The 24,958-nt window shown below is 34.9% G+C and overlaps 1 protein-coding gene across 5 annotated transcripts in view; it reads right to left on the minus strand.

Annotated features, from left to right (window-relative positions):
* The window catches only part of pot (papillote), an 84,511-nt gene that overhangs the window by 29,117 nt on the left and 30,436 nt on the right, over positions 1-24,958 (minus strand). For 4 of the 5 annotated variants that reach the window (XM_053744736.2, XM_053744739.2, XM_053744735.2 and 1 more), the window contains exons 2-3: positions 24,099-24,165; positions 9,489-9,558 (exon numbers count right to left, since the gene is read on the minus strand). The gene's annotated coding sequence lies outside the window, so the exon portion shown is untranslated. The remainder of the gene's footprint in view (positions 1-9,488; positions 9,559-24,098; positions 24,166-24,958) is intronic. The other variant, XM_053744738.2, reaches the window with a different exon arrangement.

The following is a 24,958-nucleotide window of genomic DNA, read 5'->3' on the forward strand; positions in this document are numbered from 1 at the left end:
AGACAAGGTCAGTTATAATGTTTTGGCTGACGAAATTAATCGGAATAGAACCGGCTTTCATTGTATGTATTTTGGTTAAACTATAATTTACTTCGGAAAGATCAAACGATGTGGGAAGAGCAATCAATGGATGATAGCTGCAAAATAGTCATCTAGATTAATCTTAAAAACTATTCCTGTTGTTCAAAAGTTTACTCAATATAATGTTGTGAAATTTTCAATAAATAGTATTTATTTAACATTAATTATGATTAAGTATCGTCAAATTAAATGTAAACAATATGTTTAAAAAACATTTTGGATTTTCGGGTGACAATGAACAGACAAAGATCTAATATGTACATTTCCTTTATTAACTTTCAACAAACACACAATATTATTTACTAAATGTGAAAAAACTACATGGTTTCATTCATCACATGTTTACATTATAAACAAATATAATAAAAATCGAAAATATAAAATATAAATTTATAGTATCTATTAATGAATATACTGTCAATTGATAACCTACTTTTGTTATAAAGGTTAAAAACATAATTCACCGTAGCCCAGATATGTCAATCTCATTGGCATAATACAAACTGTGTTCATTGCAAAAACGGCGCGCCTGACCACGATATCAGATACACTAGCCATCCTGAAACCGACGCTAACCCATCGTAACAACGTTTAATGTGGTGATAATATGTTGTTTATGCTGAATACATTACGTAATCTTAGCTCATTCTTTTGGTCAAGACAACTTTCACTTTTTGCAAGAAGATATATTGATACTTGTATGTTTGTTGAAGTGTTACAACTTTACTCTCTGTTTCCTGTAAATCTTAGGGAGAAGTCTCGTGAGATGGAACAAGATTGCGTAATAGAAGCCTGTGAAAGCGTGGACTGCACACCTGGTTGAATATTAAGATCACGAATGTGTTTATATCTACTACCGTTAGATGTCGGCAGTAGTAAAAATAATATTTGAAGCCGTAGGCGATTTGAAAATTGTCTGACAACCAATGTATAAGAATCGTCCTCTTCATTCAAGCTCAATGTTTGAATTAGTACTTCATTGCCTGGCTTCATAAATATGTCTGGCTATGCAGATCCCGCCTGGCCCCGGCAGAAGGGGCAAACTCGAGAAGTGCCGGCTTGACGTCGTATAGGATATAATATGCTTGTCAATGTTCTAGCAAATATATAAGGATGTCGAAAATCGTGCGAAGTGAAAAATAAAACGTACAAAAGCGGATCTTGGGCTCTAACGTTTAACAGTTGAAGAAGCGACCGGGAAAGCTCAGAAGAGAGATCAATATCAGCCTATAGAAGTCCACTAGTGAACATAACATCTCTCTTCTATAGGCGTCTATCTCAAGGCACGGTTTCTGGTTTAACACATGCAGTATCCTGAAACTTTCGCAGGCCATCGCTAACTGGTATTAATATTTTTTTTAAACTATTGTTGCAATCCACATATACATAACATTAAAACACACCTACCTATATCGGGCACCGCATTTTAATACAATAGCCTGAACCGGCCAACCTTCAGTCAATGCAGTTTATTTGTTATGAACAATCATTGCAACTCTGTAACTTACTGCATAGAAATACTCTGTTGGTGGTGCAAAGTCAACTTATTTACACAACGATAAAATATTAATATAGTGAATCGAGCAAAAATTTAAAGAATTTGACAAAACGAGACTCCATTTTGTCGACGACAAACTATATTTTACATAAATTACTAATTTTTTTCACATTCCTTGAAAAACTGTTACTAATCAGTGCAATAATTTCAACATAGGATATTACGTAATTTTACTCAACTACGACGATCTGTATTCTGTTAGCGGACTTCCTTTGGGCCGATAAACCTAAAACAACTATGTTTAGAAATACACACTTTTAAAATATTACTTATGTTCGTCTCGTTAGCATTCCGTGCTCAAATGTTAAAAATATATGCAAATTTTATAGTTTAGATCAATCAAACTACACTGTCAAATTTAACTTGCAAGAGAGCACTAAAGGGACAATATATGACAACAAAAACTTGTTAAACGGAACCCTATTCCGCTACTGCCTGTCTCTGCTCTCTGTTTTATGTACATACAAGTAGGTACAATACATCTCCTTAACAACATATTTGACATATAAGCGCGATTTTTTTTTTCAGTTTGCAATCAGATCTAGACCCGTCAACAGAAAATAAATTTGATATCTCATTTTCATGTCAAAATTCAATCAACAATGCCTTCAACCGACGATATTGAAACTAGTTTTGTACATGAATAATTTTTCATCATACATAACTAGACACAACCAGTTACCGGCTGTTTTGTAGGTTACCAAATAGAGTTTGTGTTTATTTTGTATATTTTAATAAGTAAATGGACTTACTTGACAACTAAATTGATTTATCCAGAACACATGCTCGTATCTAAGATAATACCTTAAGGAAATGTCACGATACGTAGAATTTCTTACTCAAGCAGTGAATCAGTTGTGTCCCAATCAGAAAACCGTTCATATTGCCATTGCACAAGTGTATGTCCGGACCATCTGTTCATACCGTCCGTGCTATGGCCCACTTACAAAGAACCAACCATTAATAAAACCTTTATTTGTAGGTATTATTAACATTTTCAGTGATTAATTTAAGTGTTTATAATTAAATGTATATATAAATAAACTATTTGTTTATAATTAGCCATACGGCCCATGGTATGCTAATAAAGCATATGCAATAATTCGCAACCTATCGTGCACATTTTTCACAAAAAAAATTACAGCCGAAACAGAAATGATCGAAACAATTGATTAGATTCTTTATCTCCCAACTAGCTGCGCCCCGGGCCAATTTCGGGATCAAACGTATCCTATATATTAAATCTGGTTATATTCTATCCGTGTACGAAATTTCACAACAATATGTCCGGTAGATTTTGCATGAAAGAGTATCAAACATACATACATACATCCTGACAAACTTTCGCTTTTCTAATATTAGTAGGATCCGATTTTTTAATTCTCCCCATATAATCAATATCTGATAAAATAAACTTTAAAATAGACTTTTTTTTTAATTTAACGACGACCTCGGTGGCGCAGTAGTAAAGTTTTTGCCACTGAACCGAGAGTTCCCGGGTTCGATCCCCGGTCGGGTCATGATGGAAAACGATCTTTTTCTGATTGGGCCGGGTCTTGGATGTTTATCTATATATGTATTTGTTATAAAATATAGTATCGTTGAGTTAGTATCCCATAACACAAGTCTCGAACTTACTTTGGGGCTAGCTCAATCTGTGTGATTTGTCCTTATATATATTTCTAAATAAATAAAGACTGACAATCGTAACATGAGCAACTCCTCGTATGGAAATTAAAAGTGCCGATACAATTTGTTACCATACAAACCTCATTATGTATTCAGCTGATAACAATCAGTAAGATTTCTATATTTGGTGGTACGACATGTAGGAAGTTTGTTGGAAACAAATTGCGCTCGATTCCCCGAAACAGCTTGCAATGACCGAAACGTACTTACTTAAAAACATTGCAGGAAATCTTCGGTCAGGGGTTAAAAAGATTGGTTGACCGAGACTTCTTTCGCATTTATAATATTAGTTCGTACAGAGTATAGTTAGGTTTAGGATTAAGATGAAGCTATTGTTTGTCTAAATGTGATAATCCATAAAACTACCAATTTTCGTATTTATAAGCCATATTCATGATCAAAATCAATCAATCAAAATCAAATTATTTATTCAGAAACTAGGCCTTCACAGGCACTTTTTCACGTCATATTCTAAATTAAATGATGTTTACCAAAGCTACAAACTACAAACGGAACGACCACTGACCATGAGACATTTTATAACGCTACAATTTTTAAATTATTGCAAATTCTTATTAAAAATTTTCGTAATGGTTATTAAATTTTATAAAGGTGAGCACACACCAAATAAATGGTCCTTAGCTTATTCCAGTAAGATGTTTTCCATCGTGTCCTCAAGATCTGGACTGTAACAAACACTTAAGCCCGTCCCAGCTTCGCTCGGTTAAAACTACGGGTAAAACCATAAAACTTTCTTAGAAATTACCATTGAATATGTATAATATATCATAATCAAATTGAATTACTAATTTCCATCAATATATTAGTGTTTACCGCTGAGCTACTTATATCTTTAGTTGACGAAATTTTAATGGGATTGTTCGTGATTTCTTTTCACCCTCATTTAACTACCCTAAAGGTCAAATTTTAAAAAATCCTGAAACACGGGTTTCTTTATATTTGTTGCATAGTATTTATGCCAAGTTTCAAATAGATCAGTAAAGACTTTCGTTATTTTTTCATACGAACTTTACCCCCAATTTTTACCCCTTTAGGGGTCGAATTTTTAAATTCCTTTCTTATCTAAACGTAATAACCTAAAACTACTGCCAAATTTTGCGTTTATAGCTTCTATGGTTTAGGCTGGGCGTAGATTAGTAAAAAAGGCTTGTTCTTATTTATTGATATATATAGATCAATAAATAGTAAAACGTTTAATACTTGATATAAGATTGACATATAAATTCCAAAGGAGGTTGACCTCAAGCAGTTAGCTGGACTTAAAATCACAGCTCAATTTTCCAAATTCAAAAGATCATCTTTTACTAGCGGCCCGACGCGGCATCGATCAGGTAAAACTATTATTAATACATCCAAACCATCCTCTTTAATCGCTTTATTTATTAAAAACTGGCATAAAAATTCGATTCGTAGTAAAGGTCTGAGCATTCATAGGGACCAAGGCTTCCGGGCGTCATAGCTGAGAAAGTAGAGAATAAAATGTCTAAAATATTATTTCCTGTAAAAAATGTAGATCCAAAATGGATCACACCCCAAACATAGTAATTTATCGCGGCCTCCAAATATCTAATAATATAATAGTTCTCTTCACAAAAACTTGCAATGTTTATGACCCAGCGCCCAAACAGGTTGAATCAATTAGGTACCTATCGTTCTTTTGCACTTGTTTTTTGAGGAAAAGTTGCGACAATTGTGCATATTCGTTAAAAAATAGCATTCATTAGTTTTTTACAAAAATTATATTGTTGACACAAGCTTTTATTGTTGTCGGAGAGATCTTATTGCATCAAACAAGTCATGTCCGTGTAGTAAACCTTTGAGGGGATCCCACGTCTGGAGCCGTTACCGGGTGCACGATCTGATCATGCTTATCGTAATAGTGCATTGTCATCCAAACTAAGCATGTATCAATATTTCAGCTCAATCGGTTGAAGATATCAACTTCAAACTGGAGTTAGAAGATTCCACCCGGGACATAGGGGCGACATAGTCACATTGCAAGTTAAATAAAAGCTTGTAAAAATCACTTTAAGTAATAATTTTATATTTATAAGCTACTAGCTGCGTTCTGGGGCTTCGCTCCCGTGGGAAATTCGTGAGAAAATGTTCCCTATATTCCCTATATTCCATTTCATCCAATTCCAGATTGTATAGAATAACAAACATATATATATATATTAATCCCGAAATTCCCATGAGAGCGACGCCATACACGCCTACTAATATTAAATATATATACTCTGTGTTATTCCAGGTCATATTCAACCCGTGTACCAAATTTCATAACAATCCGTCCAGTAGATTGCGTGAAAGAGTAACATACACACATGCATCCTCACAAGCTTTCGCATTTATAATATTATCAGGATTACAAGTTAACAATGTCTAACTTAGCTATTTAAAAAGAAATATCTAACTGCAAAGGAACGTCTGGAAATAGACACGAGAAAATAAACATCTTTGAATGCACCTGGCAGCACAGATACGTGAAACTATACACTGGTTCCAACATTGCCAAGTTCTATTGAAGTGTCTTTTGCTATTCGATAGAAGATAGCAGTGTGTTCCACCTCCTTGGAGAGTATATTATTATTTTCCCAATATATCCATTTAAAGTTTCGTTATACATTTATTTATCTGGGCACACACAACATTGTATATATATATAAAAGAACAAGCGTTTTTTACTAATCAACGCCCAGCCTAAACCATAGAAGCTATAAACACAAAATTTGGGCAGTAGCTTTAGGTTATTACGTGGTGCTCAGATAAGAAAGGAATTTTCAAAATTCGATCCCTAAAGAGGTAAAAACTGGGGGTAAAGTTTGTATGAAAAATAACGAAAATCTTTACTGATCTACTTTAAACTTGGCACAAATGATATGCAACAAAACTAATGAAACCCGTGTTTCAGGTTTTCTTTTTAATTTGACCATTAGGGTAGTTAAATGAGGGTGAAAAGAAATAACGAACAATCCCATTAAAATTTTCGTCAACTAAAGATTAGACAGAAGAGAGGAAGAGAGTAGACAGCTCAGCGGTTAACACCATTGAATTCACATTGTTACTGTTGATGGTTCGAATCCTGAACTTCAATTGTTTTGAATTAAATCTGATTATCTATAGGGTTATTTCTGAGAAATATTTATTATGGTTTTACCCGAGCGAAGCTGGGACGGGCTGCTAGTGTTACAATAAACAGGTCATTAATCAACTAAATTATTATTATAAATAAAATCATACATAGAAAATATATATAGAAAGTATATACAGTAAACTACGTGAGTTTCCTCGTTGAGAACCGATATCGGGTGTGTCTACGCCAGTACACCACAACACTATGCACGTCCCGCCCGCGACCCCTCGCGCGGCAGCCAATGGCTATCGAACACGACAATTTAAATTTGATTCCTGCGCGCGCACTACAAATCTAGTTTTTTCTATTGTTTTTTTCCTGTCATTCGATTTCCGTTTCCAATCTACCAACTTGTAAGAACAAAGAAAAATATAATTATCTAATTCTTAGCTCCAAGTATTTTATTTTAACTACCCATTAGTTCCGTAACGAACAGGATACATAATTAAGACTTAGAATGACTGCCTAATGGCCTGTCTCTGATATTTTTGTCAATAACATTGAAGTAGTATATCATTGCTTCCATTTCATCCACTTGCGGAAGAATCATCAACTCGGATACAAGTTTCTATACGATGTTTCCTTTCATCATAAGCATTCTGTCACATGAGATTGCTATTGACATTTACAGAGGTGAGTATGTTTACGAACCAATAAAAAATCATAACCTAAAACTTTGCTTTCGAATTTTAAATATCATGAAGCAGGACTGGCAGTCGACACATGATGACCTCAAGAGGATATCTTAACCAAAGACTTCAAATACTTAGGGCTAAAACTAGACTGTTTAAAATGGTCTATTTAATGCAAAAGTCTCGCCAACTCTGGTCGCTATAAATCGAGGAACGTGCACATAAATCGTCGCCAACTTGTAGACAAGGCTGCAGTGTTCTTTTACCCTTATAATTGGCACGAAATATTCAGGTGTCCATTTTTGTGGTTATCTGTAAGAAGATTCGCGTAGGGCGACTTCACAGTGAGGTATATTAGTATTTTAAAATACTTTTTTTTGCTTTTTAACACCTCTTTTTTATTGCAATGTGTGTAGATCCCTTTAATCGAGGCTTTATGTATATAGATCCTCGAAGATCGTTGATTTTTCTCAAGACTACGACTTGGAACAAAAACTAATGCTGCAGGAGGATGACGCGTCTTTTCCTTCGATATTTAAATACATAAATGATCGTTTTGTTTTTCGATATTTTTTTTTGTTATCTGTATTCTGATTGTGTGTCTCAAAAATAAATTAAAGATTTGGCTCACTAGCAGAACACAGCTATATAGAACAAATAGCACGTTAAAATGTTTATCACAAACATTCCTTCGTGAGCAGAACCCTAGAGCACAGCTTGTAAAAAAATACGGCGTAAAATAGTAAAAGTAAAAAAAGAAAAAAAACAAACGTTTTCTCCATTACACCAGCTATTTCCGTACAGTCAACAGCACATCGACCTACCCATATTCATTGCAAACTCGCCGCTATTACCGCGCCATAGAGGTTCAAGCAGGGTAACATGACTGTACTATGAACAGGGCCTTATAATGGGCACAAAATATTCAGCAGTTCATTTTTGCAGTTATCACTATCAGATGCTATAAAGAATGCATACGTACAGTGCGTGGGATGATGTCGCCGAGCCGAACATACTTCTTTTTATTGCAGTTCAAATTTATGTTTTATTTTCATTTTTAAACGATATCAAATCTTTCTTTTATGCCAGTGCCAAACCACAGAGTACAAACTAGAAAGTAAATATACGGTAGATATACTCAAAAAACACGTAAATGGCCGACTGGCTAAGGGCCGACTACACCGTTGAAACTAATCGCGACTAGTTAAAGTTTAATCTGGTTTTAACCGAAAAAACGAGTTTAGAGCGCCATTTTGCATTTCACCAGCATAGGCTAAACGCAATTAAAGCTAAACTCGGTTTCAAATCTAAACGCAGATTTCCGCCGTTTAGCTCGAAAAATCAATAGGACTAATTTCAAATTACATCGCGGGTCCGATAGACACAAACACAGAAACGATTACAACATACCAAGAACCGCAAACAAATATTTGTGATCACATCTACAAATATTCACCCGCGCTGGGAATCGAACCCAAGATTCCCAGATAGCGGACGGACATGGTGTAAGTTATTAAAAATACAACAACTAGAGCTCCTCTAGTGAATAGTGATAGCCAATCGTAAATGAGAAGAATCTCCAATTTATAGCCCATTCCCTTGATTGGCTTTTACAATCTGCGCAGGAGAAGCAGCTTTATTTCGCTCCCAATTACATATTTAATTAAAATAGGTACAATCGACCGTATATCTAGTTACCGTACACGAATCTTATGTAGCGGTAATAGGGGCGAATTTGCAATGAATTTTATCAGGTTGATGTGCTGTCGATTGTACCTACTATGTATGTCGTGACATTGTAAGGTGCTTGTTAATGTTAATTAAAAGTCACATTGAGAGGTGCAATGTTTTTATGCAAACGTAAAACAAATTAATTAAGTGTATCCGGTAATTGTATGGATACTTTATTGAGATGATTCTGCGATAAAATCAAATTGAGAATTGCCAGATGTTACTACACTACCTACATATAGTGGCGTGTGGTTCCGCCCTAGAATAGGACCACTTCCTATCTTCCCGAGGGTGTCGTACGAGGCGACTAAGGGCCTTGGTCGCTGATATAGGCAACAACCGTATTTCCAAAGATTTTATCACAGATAGGGACAGCGTAAAAAATTCGACCTTAAAATTCTAAAGATTCGTCTGTGATTTTACCATATGCCGCCTGCACGACGACAACCCCCCCTTGGGAATTATATTGTTACCTATCAGCTGCCAAGGTTTATGTGTCCCTTAGTCTACGGGAACTGCAGTGGTCCTACTCTAAGGCGAAACCACACTCCTGTACTAACATTAATTCAATCACTTAATAATAATTAGCCCTACAGCGCTACAACATTAATTGACAACTGGCAACACCGGTCCCGCTCACCTGGCTTGTCTATGGTCACTCAAGATGGCGGACAATCTGCGTGTCAACCTGTCACATTGTCGTCTTGTTACTGTAACAACGGAAAATGTTATGTAAATTTAATGTTAATACCGCTGTTAGCAAGTTATATCGAGTGAAATATGTTTTTATTGTGGTATAAAATGTAGGGTTTGTTGTTGATTGTCTATCTGTGATTCTACCTCGTGTATGGTTCAATTTAAATTGTTTTAAACGTATTTAAAGATAATCAACAATTTAATATGTTTCTTGCTTGTATTAACTCTAATTTTTAAGAAATATTAAAATTTTTCGACATTATAATGATTTTGACATTAGTATTGTTAATATTTTTTTTGCAATTCTTTATATACAACAAATAAGAATGTGTTCATAGATATGTTGCAGTTTACATACAGCTGATGCTGTCTGATATACATACATATACTCGTAGCACTCGTGAAGTGAACACGAAAATCTGATTAATACCAAGTTCCATTCGTTAGTTTTCCATGTAAATAGTTTTCCATGTACTTATATTCAATTATATTGACTGTTACAGGTATTCTTGCATGCCTGGAAGGCAACTTGACACAATAAACACATGTCATAGATGTGTCACGAACTGTATTAGTCATTCTTACTTAATATTTGTACCTCGATCGTGTGTCGGCAGTGATCTCATCCGTGGAATAATTTTAAACATGTAAAATTGTATATCTATAACTTCTGAAGAAGTTTTGTTTGTTTGGGCATACTAATCTCTAGAACCAACGGTCCGATCGGAAAAATATTCTGTACGTTCATTAGGAAAGCTGTCTCTCTTTCGTCTTCGCTCCCAGATTCATTCGAGGCTGTGACGTCGTGAATCCCAGGATCAGTAAAAAAAAATAAACCTTACATTTTTTAAGATTCTGCTATGATTCCAGAACGATTGATGAACTGACATCAATTATTCAGGAAAAGAGAATGAGAATGCTACTTATTGTTGCCAATCAGCTATCCTTAGTCGCCATTTACGACATTAGAGCGAAGATATGGATGAAGTGATGCTACAATAGGACGAGTAAGAGCGGTAATGGGTGCTCCTAATATTTATTTTACGAATGAACGTCTTCTTCTTCTTCTCCAGTCGTATTCCTCATGGTCGAGGGTCGTGGTCATTACATGGAATAAAACACACACAACAACTTTCTGGGACTTTAAATGGAGTAGTTTGCCATTGCCTTCTCCATTTCACACACAAGTTAATAATCAACCAGTGTGCAGATTTCCTAACGATATTTACCTTCATCGGAAGCAAATGGAGGTCGATGAAAACTACTATTATATGAGTCAGATTGGTATAAAAACTCATGTGGCACGCGTAGGATTCGCACCTGTGCCCTTTCGATCCACAGGCGGGCGTCTTAACTCATTACACCACCGCCGCTCCAAACGAATGAAGATAAATGAGATATTTATTCAAGTTATAGTCGTCTTCTCCTAAACATATAAACATATAATGAATATTTGCCGTTGATATCACGTGATTTGCAAATATCAGAGCCGCCACATCATACAGACTTCCATATATAGTATTTGTCATTCTAATAAGAACATGAATCAACGTTTTGTGTACCGCATTCTACAGAGTTTGTCATAAAACCGCCTGGGAGCCTAATGTCAGAAGCGCAAAATGACGATCGCAAAAAGGAACAAATACTCGACATACAAATGCTGGACACTAGTTGCGTCCCGAGGTTTCGTTCCCCTAAGATTATGGGAATATACTCGTAAAGTACGCTATGTCACTCAGAAATTACGTAGGTTCGTATTGATGAAAGAAATTTACAAAATATTCGTACAGATATTAGAAGTGTTGTTTAGACTACAGTACAAATAAATTAAGTGACAACCACATAATGAAATCACATTTTTGCAAAAAAGGATTTTTAAATAATTAAATTTTACATTCCACGATTCTGACGTAATGCGCTTTAACGTCATAAAACAAGTTTATGTTAGCTACCATAGCTTGCAGTACAGTTAGTTTCGAGTGTGCACCGTATTAAGTTAGATTATATCTAAAATACTGGCTTTATCATAGCCTACATGGACAAGTTTAGAAACTATTACATTTCGTACAATATTTTTATAAAATACTAGCTGCGCCCCGGGGCTTCGCTCTGTTGGGATTTTTTGGGATAAAAGTAACCTATGTGTTATTCTAGATTATATTCTATCCGTGTACCAAATTTCATAACAATCCGTCCAGTAGATTATAAATAATTATAATTTTATTGTACATACATATGATACAATTGCAAAGGCAGGTCCAACGCTCCAACCACCCACCAGCAAACTAGGAATTAACCCGTATCTTGCTTGGCAGAAGGCGTTACGGAAGAACTGGCAGAATCTGAAGTACTTTGTGAAGTGATTCTGTGTGAAGAGTAACAAACATAGGTACACACATACATCCTAACTAACTTTCGCATTTATAATATTAGTAGGAGAGCTCACACCTTCTCACCGCCTAATAGAAAAACTCAAAATCTAGCTAATTTAGATTTTTGGAAAACACTTTGAGTTCAATAGATTGGAAGTTAATCTCTCTCTCTCTCTCTCTCTCATTTGAGTGTTTTTCCGCTTACTTCCCCAACCGTTGAGCAATGGAGCCCAGAGTTCGCTAGTTAATAACTGCATTAAAACAAACAAAAGTATTATTTTCATAAATATTTAAATCCGACAAAGGTCCGTATAAATATTTATGACAAAAAAGTCCTTGAACCCCAAACGAGGAGAAACCACAAAAAAACTAAATGAATATTACTGATTTATATATTTCAGACTGAGTAAAAAAAGTACAGACTGAACGCAAGCAAAGCAATATAATTAAAACAAATTTATACAGGGCTTATTATTATTACTCAATAGCGACCCGCCCAGGCTTTGCACGGCGCAATATTATTATGCATGTTACATATATAAAAACATTTCTCTGGAATCAAACCCGCATCAAAATCCGTTGCGTAGTTTTAAAGATCTAAACATACGTAGGGACAGACAGCGGCAATAGAATTTGTTACTATGCAGTGATAGGATAGGGGAGGCCAATGCCCCAGCAGTGGGAATGAACAGATGGCTGATGTTGATGATACTGGGTTCATATATCCAGGGAAGTAGCATTGTAATGAAACCTTAACTATAGTTAACATCTATTCATATTAGACGACCTCGGTGGCGCAGTGGTAAAGTGCTTGCCTCTGAACCGAGAGGTCCCGGGTTCGAACCCCGGTCGGGTCACGATGGAAAATGATCTTTTTCTGATTGGCCCGGCTCTTGGATGTTTATCTTTATATGTATTTGTTATAAAATATAGTATCGTTGAGTTAGTATCCCATAACACAAGTCTCGAACTTACTTTGGGGCTAGCTCGATCTGTGTGATTTGTCCTAATATATTTATTTATTATATATTAGCTATCAAAGCTATTGCAGACATATGTCTTTTAGAATTCAATTATTATCTAGTCCTGTCATGTTGCCGGTGACTTGCATCTTGTATCGAGTCGTATTCCTCATGTCTGAGTCATTCTTTAAGTGGAATGAAACACACAAAACTACTTTTTTGGCAATATAACATTAGAAGAAGGATTGGTCGCAACGCTGGGTGAGAGATTTATATTCCACTTCATTATTTTTTAGGAGATTGGAATAAAATCTGATAATTGGATTGGAATAAATTTTTTTATAAGTATTATTTGTTATCTCCAGGCGACTTTATTATTTTGTTTTACAAACATAAAGCATTTACAATGAGAAGGCAAGCCAAATGTCGACTGCAGCTCGACTATTGCTTTCAATATAAATGCGGTTGGCTTCTGACCATACTTTTTTTTAATAAATGAGTGTGTATGACCTTAATCTAGCCAGATGGGAAGCAAATAGGTCTAAAATGCCTATTCAGTGTTGCCTTGAAGATCCCTAAATCACAGATATAAAGTAGGATTTTCTATTGCCTATGTAACGTAGTCACGGCTGTCTAAATCGAAAACTGTGGCCATTAAATTCCTTTTAGTCTACTGTGACCACATTGTATTATAGAAAACTATAATACTTTTTTTAAATGTTTTTTTGTAGTGTGGCATAATCTGTCAAAATATATTTTTTTTAATTTTCGCTAAGAAAGAAAAGGAATATAGATGAGAGATGTGAGGTGGCGCTGGTGTGCTGGGAGTAATCGCCTTAAATACTTTTCATGCCCAACACTCTTCTTCCATGAGTATTTTTGCTATGTCATACAACCACGACTCACAATGCTGTTACGATGAAAAAGAAATAACAAAGAAAGAATGAAAAATCCCAAAGGCTAGTCCTATCCTATCGTCCAATAACAATGTAACTCAACACTGGCAAAAATAAGCTTTATTGAAGAAGTTCTTCAATAAAAAGAAAAAAAAAACTCTTCTTCCATCTTTTCTTTGATCTTCTTATTCTTCTTCCTCTCCATCCATTCACATTCATATTCTTATCGATTACTGAGAACGAAATAGGAATATTTTCTCGTTGCAGTGTTGGCAGGCGGCACACGGCGCGCATATCAAATGGTAAACAAAGAAATACCTCAGCTTACGTGAGTAGGAATACCGATTTTGTTTGCGCAATGTCATTTATTTCTTGCGCCGTTAAAATAAAGAGGTTAAGACCATCTGCTTGTGATCGAAAGGTCCCAGGTTCTAATCATCTCTTGTATAGTAGTTTTCGTAGACCACCATTTGTTTCCAGTGAAGGAAAACATCGTGAGGAAATCGCACTTTCTTTAGGCGGCTTGAATAAAATCTGACACCAGTGTGACCGATTAACACACTCGAAAAGATAGATTTTAAAATGAATTACCCAATTTAATTAGTAATTTGAATATTATGTATTTTGAAGATTTTAATTTTATTATTATTATTCAAAAACGAACTTCCCAAAAAGCTTTGATTTTTAAAGAAAACAGTTCAGAATTTTGAATCAAAAAACATCGTAATCAAATGTGATTACTTACTTGAAAATATTGTTGACAACGCTTGGATATCGTTTGTCTATATAATTTTGAGCCCACGGAGCCGAAACTCAACCATTTAAAAACTTTAACTCGACCCATTAAAACGAAGCCGGTCTAATTTAATAGTTTAATCAGTGAAATGCTATTTCGAAATGTTCAAACGATATCAAACTTTAAAGAAAACAGGGCTACGATCTATTTTCGCAAAACCCACAGAGTGAGGTTAGGTCTTTATAAGAAGACTGATGTGTAATTATGTCCGACACTATAAATTCTTCAGGAACGCAAAAAAACGCATCAGACCAGCAAACAGTGTACACACGCAGTGAAAATTGACATAGACAACAGAAGAATAAAACTTTATTAGACGACCTCCGTGGCCTAATGGTCATCACGCCGGACTGCTACTCAGGAGGTCCCGGGTTCGATCCCCGGTCAGGTCAAGATGGAAAATGAACTTTTTCTGATTGACCCGAGTCTTGAATGATTATCTATATATGTATATGTTATAAAATATAGTATCGTTGAGTTAGTATCCCATAACACAAGTCTCGAACTTACTTTGGGTCAACTCAATCTGTGTGATTCGTCCATAAATATTCATTTATTTATATTTTTTTATAACACCGATACCATAAAAATGTTAAGTAAGTAATTACGCCAAAACTGAATCTTTAGCTGCATCATCATCTACAGCCCTCCGTGACCTGGAATAAGCCTCCTACCATCCCTGTGCTGGGCCATTTATGGGTTAACTCTATGTTCGATTCCGCTACATAACGCTACTGTACTGTCTCGTGTTGTTTGGCTATTAGGTGCATAGAGTTAATATGTGTAGAATCGCAAATTATATGTGTATTTTTTATATGAAAAAAAGCTATGTATCACGAAAAGTCGTAGAATAAAAGTTGCTTGTTTTGATGTACCCAAGTAGTCTTTAGGAGGTTTTGCGTTTGATACCAGTAACCCTGTATAGGTTGATTACAAGTGTAAGTAGATAGTACAAGTGACACTCTGCAAGGGCACAGCAAACATAGAGGGCAACTAAACTGTCTGTTTAACTTATAAATGTAATTACAAATACGTGAGATTACGTCATTCGGTGGAGAAATCAAAGCATCAAAGTTCACGTCCACTAGACGCGGTAGGTAGTCATAAAATTCATGTCGGTTTGGCGTCTCGAATAAAATCTAACATGTTGTTGGCTCACACACTCCAAAAAACAGTCATGGGTCACAGGAAATAAATCAAGAATACATACAATACGTTGAATCTCAACTCGGGAGATTTGGACATATTTGACGATAGCCTGAATGTCTTTATATATATAAGTTGCTCAACAACATCAAGGATTGATAATCATAATTATATTTTTGATAACATTTGTTTAGTTAATATATATGTATGATAAACGTTGTGTATACCTTTCATTAGTGTTTACATTAGAAAAAGAACAACATGAAAAAAATTACAGCTTATTAGTAGCTAGCGATGGACTATCGACTTAACATCGTACACAACAAGCGCCGATGACCATATAAATTAGACTCCATTAAGATCCAGGATTAAACGGACCAATCGCTGGAATAATGTTCCCGCCTCTAATAACGCCGGATTACCGAGAACTGGCTGGTTTAAAAAGATTTTAAGTGTTTCTTTTTTTTTCGTTTAATCTGTATTTTACTGTCGTGGCATCTAGTTTTTTTTGTTTTTTCTTGAATTTGTTTTTTCTTGAATTTTGTCGTCTTCAAAAAAGGAATTTATTACAATGACAATATTTCTTTTTATCGTTCCGTAACTGAATGGACCAAAAATAATCCATTTATATGGTTTTGTTGTCTGTATGTCTGAGGGCTAGGCACTGACTTTCATTTTATGTAAAACTAGTAGCCCGTGCCGACTTCGCTCAGGTAAAACCATAACAAAATTGTATATCTAAAACCTTCCTTAGGAATCACACTATCTATTGGTGAAAACCGATCAAAAATCCGTCCTGTGGTTTTTGAGTTCATCACGATCATACAGACAGACGCAACGAGGGTACTTCTTTATATAATAAAAATTAAATATATACATTATTGACCACGATATATAAAATGAGATATTTATATAGGTAGGTACCTCTTTTTATATAAATCAATAGTTTAATACATACTTTTTGCAGTATGTATATTATTTTGAACAAATAAAGTATAGTTACTTAAAAAAATCACTGTTTCACATTAACATTAACACAAAGTTAACCATGAAGGCTATTCAAAATCCAAGACATAACATCCGGCGGAAATTGACTCACGATGACGTCATACTGCCAACTTTACAAAAAAATGTTGATTCGTAGACAACGCTGTCTAAACAATGGATCAAAAAGGTGTTTCGTTTTCTTTAAAAGTTAGCGCCAAATGTTTATTTTGTGACTAGTTTTTTGCCCGCAACTTCGCTCGCGTTTATTTAGTGCGTCCGCACATAACTTAATAAAATCGATATCTCTGGATCTAAGCAACGTATCGCGATGAAACTAATACTTGATTTTAAGTTAGACCATCCGCTATACAACTGTAAAAATTTTATCAACTTCCAATCAGGTTTTGAGTGATGCGCGAACAAATATACAGACAGACAAAAAGTTAAAAAAAAATGTTTTGGCTTCTATTAGTCCCATAAAAACCCCCTATAATTATTGTTCTCCTATGTACAGACATACACTTACAGTTTTATTATATATGTATAATTTTTAATATTCTTAGAATTCTCATTCTTTGCATGTCGAACCCTTTCCAACTATATCTGAATTAGATTCTTCTTGGGATAAAAAAGATTTTTTTTAGAATTTAATACGAACTGTACTCACGACTTAGTTTCGATTCGAGTGTGTTATTTTCTAACACTGTCGTCAGATTCTATTGAAGTCGTCTAAAGGAATCTGACATGACATTTTAGGACTACCTACCTAAACTGTCAACCAGTTTCCTCACGATGTTTTCCTTCACCGGTAACAAGTGGTTGTCAATAGAAACTATTGTATACATAAGTAAGATTTATATACAAATTAATCTCACACGAGTACCTAAGATTCGAACCTGGGACCATTTATTGTCGGGCCTTAACGTGCATTTTGGCACGTACTTAATTAATAAATTAATATCTTAATTAATTAATTAAGTACGTTTCCAAGTTTCCAATTGGAAAATGACACTTATTATTAAGAAAAAAATCGTAATTTTCTTCTCTAAGCTGAACATGTACGTATTTTAAAGACTTGACCTTAAGGTCAGAACAACGCAAGGTCGCGGCTCCTCCCACTGCGCAGGAGTTGCATTGTGTCAAGTGAAACATGTGTAGGAGTGACTTCTTTGTTGTCGATGATCACAATGTCTGTCTACTGTACCATTGCTCTCTCCATTTCACACAAAATCAAGCAATGTGCAGGTTTCCTCACAATGTTTTCCTTCACCGAAAGCATGTGGTGGTCGATGAAAACTACAATACACGAGTCGATTGGTATACAAACTCATGTAATATAAGTAGGATTCGAACCTGGGACCTTTCGATTACAGGATTACAGTCCAAATCCTTAGTCTTAATTCCACTTAAGCACGGCTTCGTGCTAAATATTCATGGCCATCACATGCTTTCAGTGAAGGGAAACATCGTGAGGAAACCTGTACTGCTGACTATTCAGACGTCATGTTAAACAATGATGTTTCATATTTCGATTATACTTGATTAGCTGTTTACCCGCGGCTTCGCCCGCTTAAATGCCCTCGGGAACAATATTTTCTTAGTATTAAAATGGGATTGGGATATGAAATAAAATATCCATAGCGCTTTTAAAATACACACAGCGCCATCTAGTGTTTTATTGCAAAGTTTATTTTATTAGCATTTAGCGCCACCTATAATAGAATACAGGTTTTTCAAAAATCCCACGGGAAAAACAGTTTTTCCCGGGATGTAAGGTACCCTATGTCTTTCACTATAATCTTAATAATATATACGCGAAATTTCAAGAAGATTGGTTGAGTAGATAACGCATGAAGAGGTAACAAACAAACAAATTTAGGTTCTTTCGCATTTTTATTATTAGTTGGGATTGGGATACACAGTTCAAAGAGCGGCGCGCGCGTTAATGCCTTTTGTACAGACTACCACAATATTATAAAAATCCATACAAATGAAACGTTCTGCATGCCTACCATCAACATTTACTGAACGATTCCAATGCAACTCAGTTCCATTTAGGCACCTAAAATGAATCGCAATCATACTAAAAATTAAGTCGATGGTACGAATTTGCGATGCAGTTCAGTTTAGGTCGTAAAGTGGATCGTGTTAAGAGATGATGGCAAGCCCCCTGGAGTAACATTAGCTACGTTTTTATGATCTTACCAGAACGAAACCGGGACGGGCCGCTACTAATATATATATATATAAGTCCCTTTGTCTATCGAAATTTCACGGCAAAAGCACTGGGTCGATTCTAATGACATTCATTCATTTAGAATGGATATAGTTAATGTCGGGAGTCAAAAATGGACGGGCGCGGTCGGAAATCCGAGCAAAAATTTGTGTTTTCATATTTGTTATAATTTTAACACTTTATTAATTAATTGGGTTTTTGTTTGCCGATCTACAAATCACATGTGATTAATAATCGACAAAATTCACTGCAGCTTTTTATTGAAAGGCGTCATTTAAAAAATGTAAGTGTCAATTTGTCATCATGGTGTGTCTGCACATGGAATTAGTAAGTACTTTGTACGGAGTACCTACTAATTCCATGGTCTAATAACTTGGATACTTTATATAGATTGATAAATGAATGAGGGCGCTGTCTCCTGCTGCTGGCAACACTTGAGTGTTTATCAGCCAGTCTTGACCTTTCTATTTTCAAATATTAATAAAATTTCTTTATTCAGAACATAAGTCAATTTTTGTTAGTAACCATGAAACCTTACCTAATCTATTGTTAGTAAATACAAACAAAAAAACTAAAAATCTTTCTTTTTTATGTTGCAATAGAAAAAAATGCAGATAATTTAAAATCAGTTTTCTTCAATTTGATGACGCAGACTGTAGAAATAACACAGTAATCCAAAACCGGTAATATGAAGACCTATGGGGCAACAAACTTTGCTTGGCTATGACAAAACTGTTTGCCTATATATTCACAGATATATCCCGGTTCTGATAACCACCAAAATTAACATAATTCCATTTTTCTTCTCTTATTTTCACAAGTCTTATCAAGTGTAAACAATACTACCTTGTGTTTTTTATGATTTTACAGAAATAAAATATAGTAAAACGACTTCGGTGGCGCAGTGGTAAAGTGCTTGCCTCTGAACCGAGAGGTCCCGGGTTCGATCCCCGGTCGGGTCTTGATGGAAAATGATATTTTTCTGATTGGCCCGGGTCTCTATATATATATATATATATATATATATGTATATATATATATGTATATATATATATTTGTTATAAAATATAGTATCGTTGAGATAGTATCCCATAAAACAAGTCTCGAACTTACTTTGGGGCTAGCTCTTTTTCCCCTAATATATTTATTTATTTATGAACATGAAGTAATATTTTATTTATTTTTAACTAAGTATTATGAAAACTGTTTACATATTAGCACTCGTAAGATAAAATGGAATGTACAAATTTTTTTATTACAAACATTATATACAAACCGTGAGCCATCGCAAACAACAAATCAAACTTGCCCCGATCACTGTCAAAAATCCACACACCGCATTATTACCACTGTAATTACACGAATTACCATTGTAATACGTGAGAATTACATGTAATTCGACAACAGTCGAGAACACGTCAACCCACTCCGATTTAATGGTAGTTCGCTCTTATTACCATCACATAAAGGAGTTATTACGTTAACTAGACTCGCAGCCGACTGTACAGAGCTCACGCAGTTTTCATGACACGTAGTTATGTCAAATTATCGGATATTTATGCGCACACGCAACATCTCTTTCGCGCGATTGGGTATGATGTTTTAAAAAAAGAACAATAATCGCAGACCTACATGCACGTTGTTTTATATAACTATAATAAATAGCAACTATAATAACTTTAAATTTTTTATTGTTACGAGAAACGGTTTGTAAAAGATGAATATCAAGTTATTTGTTTTTGTTTCAGGCAATATTAGAAATAAGCTGCTCGTACCGGCTTCGCTCGGGAAAAACCATAAAAAGTAACCACATAGGTTACTTTTTATGGTTTTACCCGAGCGGTTTTACTCCTGAACGTTTCGTCTATCTCTGTGCCAAATTTCATCAAAATCGCTCCAATAGTTTAGGAGTTTATTCAATACAAACAAAAATAAATGGTTTCTCTTTATAATTTTAGTATAAATAATATAGTATATTAGCTATTGCAGGCTCATGGCAGAAAAAAGTATTTGTTTTTCATCAACTTTCACCTCGGGTTATATTAATAAAATAAATTAGTCCAGTGGTTTAGCCGTGAAAACGGTGATAGACAGACAGACTTTCGCTTGCATGGATTGTATTATAATGTTGTTTTTCTGTTACGCTGTTTCAGGGCTAAACCGCAGGAAAAAAATTATAATGAAATTTTGTTTAATACAGATAAAAGTTCAACAGATATGATTAACAAAACACTACTAACCAGACACAAGAGATATATTTGCCCAGAGGCAATATAGAAGGAACAAACTTGTTGCGTGTCTATAACAAGAGATTTACGGCGTGCGCGCAGCTGCCTTCGTTATTGTTCTATTTTTCGATCGCAGTTTCAAAAATGATATATTACTATTCCTTTTAATGGCTGTAAAATAATATTATATTTGAATAATGTAAATAAAACATACATTTTCAATATGACATATGTTTTTCCGCTCATAAAGAATTCATATCTTGTTTATCCATCCTTATATTACAAATGCGAAAGTCTGTCTGTCTATTCCGCTTTCATGGCTAAACCGCTAGACCGATTTTGATGAAATTTAATATTGAATATCGTTAAAAACCCCCGTTCAAACATGACAATCATTGGGGAGGTGAAACTTTACGTGAAAATTTCAGTTTCACACTTTCACAGAGAAATTCACACGGCCGCTTCTTATTATTTCTAGTTTTATTACGAATTAGCGGCCCGTCCCGGCTTCGCTCGGGTTAAACCGTAGTAAATTATACACATAAACCTTCCTCAGGAATCACACTATCTATTTAAAAAATAATCCGCATTAAAATCCGTAGTTTTAAAGATCTGAGCATACATAGGGACAGACAGCGGGAAGCGACTTTGTTTTATACTATGTATAATATAATATAATATAATGCACTTGCAGAAATAGACTCTTTTACTATTACAAGCAGTGGAATCTGTAGTTGGAATTTTATCTTGTACCCGAGTAACGTTTCGACGCAATTGTGGCATAAACAAATGCATAAAACCTCATTTAAATGTCTTCTATAAATATCTTGTGGCCGTAGCTAGACAGAGAACGCTATAGACCCCGCCATTTCATTCACACAAAGAAGAGAAGTGCGTAGAGATACATGGAAGGAAACGAGACAGCGCTGACGTCTTTCTTCGTCACTCATAACCATGGATTCAATAAATACTTCGTTGTACGGAGTACTTACTAATTTCATGCTCATAATATACCGAATCCGCCACTTTGTATGAGATTAACCGAATTTGGAGTGGGTAGTTTTATGTCAATCTCCAGTGAAACAAACAGAACAGACAGACAATATCTCTAAAAAAAATAGTTATGGCTTCTGTTAGTCCCAAAAAGATCCATGTATATTTTTTAATATTTGTTTTAATATATGCTATGCACAGATATAGCTCACTTATTGTATTATATGTAAATGTCACTTATTAACGCCAAAAAGGTACAAATTTATCTATATTGTCGATTTCCAAAGTATTGGCACAGATTACATAATACCCCATGAAGGAGAATCGGCGCAACAAACTTCACCGCAGCCTTTTCTTCAAGGACTTCAATTATCAAATGTGGGTCTTAAATACCAAAAGCAACCTAAGTGTGGTGGCCAGCAGACTGGACTGTGTACATCGGTCGCTGTTGCGCAGTCTCCCACGGATCTGGGCAGCAGCATGGAATTACTAGGTACTGAATCCATGATTTGTGTTTACTAACAATAAGTCAAGGTTTCAGTGTTACTAATAAAAATGGACTTCTGGTCTGAATAAAGAAATTTTATTATTATTATTTTATAAGACCTTACTATTTACTGAAAAGCGACTAAATTTACTTGAGCGTATTTTAATCTTCAGCATTAGAATCATATTTACAATCAATCAACATCTGTTAAAAAATAAACATCTGTTACAATATTCCGTAAACGCATCAAAGAGTTTACTTTATTGCAGCAGATTGAAGGCAATACATTGAATTATTTTTAGTTTCATATTTATACTTTATATAAATATATATATATATATATATATATATATATATATATAGCTTCCATAGCTTCCATAGCATTCCATAGCTTCCAATGTAATTTATCTTTATTCCTTTTTTTACATTTTTTCCTAAGTCAGTATATGTTTAATCCTATTGTTTGCTGTTGTTTGTTTCTGTTTCCGTACATATTAACTTGTTTATTTTGCCACCTTACCTACTTTAGTACTTGGTTCCAGCTGAAAATCAGCGCCATGGCTCGATACCACGGCACCATGCTGAGCTGGTCGCCATTTCGGCTTACATATTGTATTCGATCTATACTCGTTACTCTTTTGTATGTTTGGATTTTATGTGTTTGCCGAATAAATGATTTCTTTCTTTCTTTCTTTCTTTCTTTCTTTCTATTTGGTTTACATAAATATGATCACGTTTCATATTTTCGCAGTCAAATAAGGTGCCTCCCTATTAGATACCGTCGTAATCTACATATCCTTTCGCTTCTGTAGTCGGTTCTTTACAACCCTTATACTCCTTTTTACCTCAAAAGAAAGTCTCAAGAACGTCTCAATTTTCACAGTGAGGTCAAGAATCGCGAGGTACGACATAGCGTTAACTCCTTTCGCCTATTTATTCCTGTTCACGTGTCCCAATTCTATTCCCACTGCTTTACTGTCCAGGCTGATCGTTTGTGGAATGCATTGCCGGCTGAAATTCGCAACGCCCAAACATTGTCATCTTTTAGAAAGCAAGTAAAGTCTCATTATATTAGTCTTCTTTAATCTATTATAGAATTATTAATTGTTCTATAACAACAACATTTACGCTTGTCTGTATGTTTATATATTTCTCCTATATCTTTTTTATATTTAATTTTTGTCTATTTATTTAATACTGTTAAGTTGAGTGCACCCTCTTAGTCTACTTGTGTCTCTTTCCATCCAAAGGTTGGCTGGAAGAAATTGCATTAGCGACAAGTCCGCCTTTGCACTCATTATGTGCGAATATCTTGTTGTAACTTGTAACTCCTTTGTGAATGGCGCAATAAAGAGTTTATCTATCTATCATCTATTTATTAGTGTATTTGTTTGTCATTCGATCACGTTTTTTTTTTTTGGTGAAAAACCAGTCTTAATCTTGCTACTTACCTCGTTTATTGGACGTCTCCCGTACTCGCCTTTATCAAAGGCGGCATTGGAAACGTATACTCGATATCTGCAAAAGAAAAACAACTTTTTAAATGCATGCTAAAAACAAACATGGTTTATTAAAAAACATTTTTTTTCATATAATTATCTATACCCCTCTGTGCACCTGGGTATAGATATATTTTAAAAAATCTGAAGAAGTTTAGGCTCATTTTCAGGATAAAAAGTATGACGTGTTAATGTTAGAGGTAGTTTAGATTATACATTGAGTAAAGCTTAGTTTTCTGCTTCAGCTGCACCAGTCCACCTTGACGTTAATTTTAACTTACGCGCCGATTAGATAAAATGACGAACTTATCGTTGTTGTGTACAGGTTAAAGTTAACGTCAAAGTTGATTGATGTACCTGAGGTCCAAAAAGGTCCCTTTTTCGAACAAGTTAAGGGCTAACAAGGTCCCGCCAAAGTGACTCCACTGACATTCGCAACCAGTTTCAAACTTAAACAAATAAATTGGAATCAACTTAACAATATTGACCCGTAAAGCCTTTGTTTTAAGAGTGATATTTTTTTCGGTTAATCGAAATGGAAAGCGGCCTTGAAGTTTTTGAGATCACTTGTCCGATGGAGCTTACTGTTGGCATGTCTTATTAACAGGAGTTTTTTTTATAAACAGTTTTAGTATATCAAAACCGCTAGAAGATCTTATACCTATAAATTTCGTTTCTTCCCATTCCCACGGGAATTTCGTAAAATCCGGTCTCCGTGCTTAATTTTATAGGTATACAAAAAAAAACTATAATTAAAACTAAAACTCTCACGCGCTCTATCGACGTGCAGTCGCGATAGCAAGTGTTTTTCT

Source organism: Plodia interpunctella, chromosome 5 (genome assembly GCF_027563975.2).
Source record: "Plodia interpunctella isolate USDA-ARS_2022_Savannah chromosome 5, ilPloInte3.2, whole genome shotgun sequence".
Classification (NCBI taxonomy): Eukaryota; Metazoa; Arthropoda; class Insecta; order Lepidoptera; family Pyralidae; genus Plodia; species Plodia interpunctella.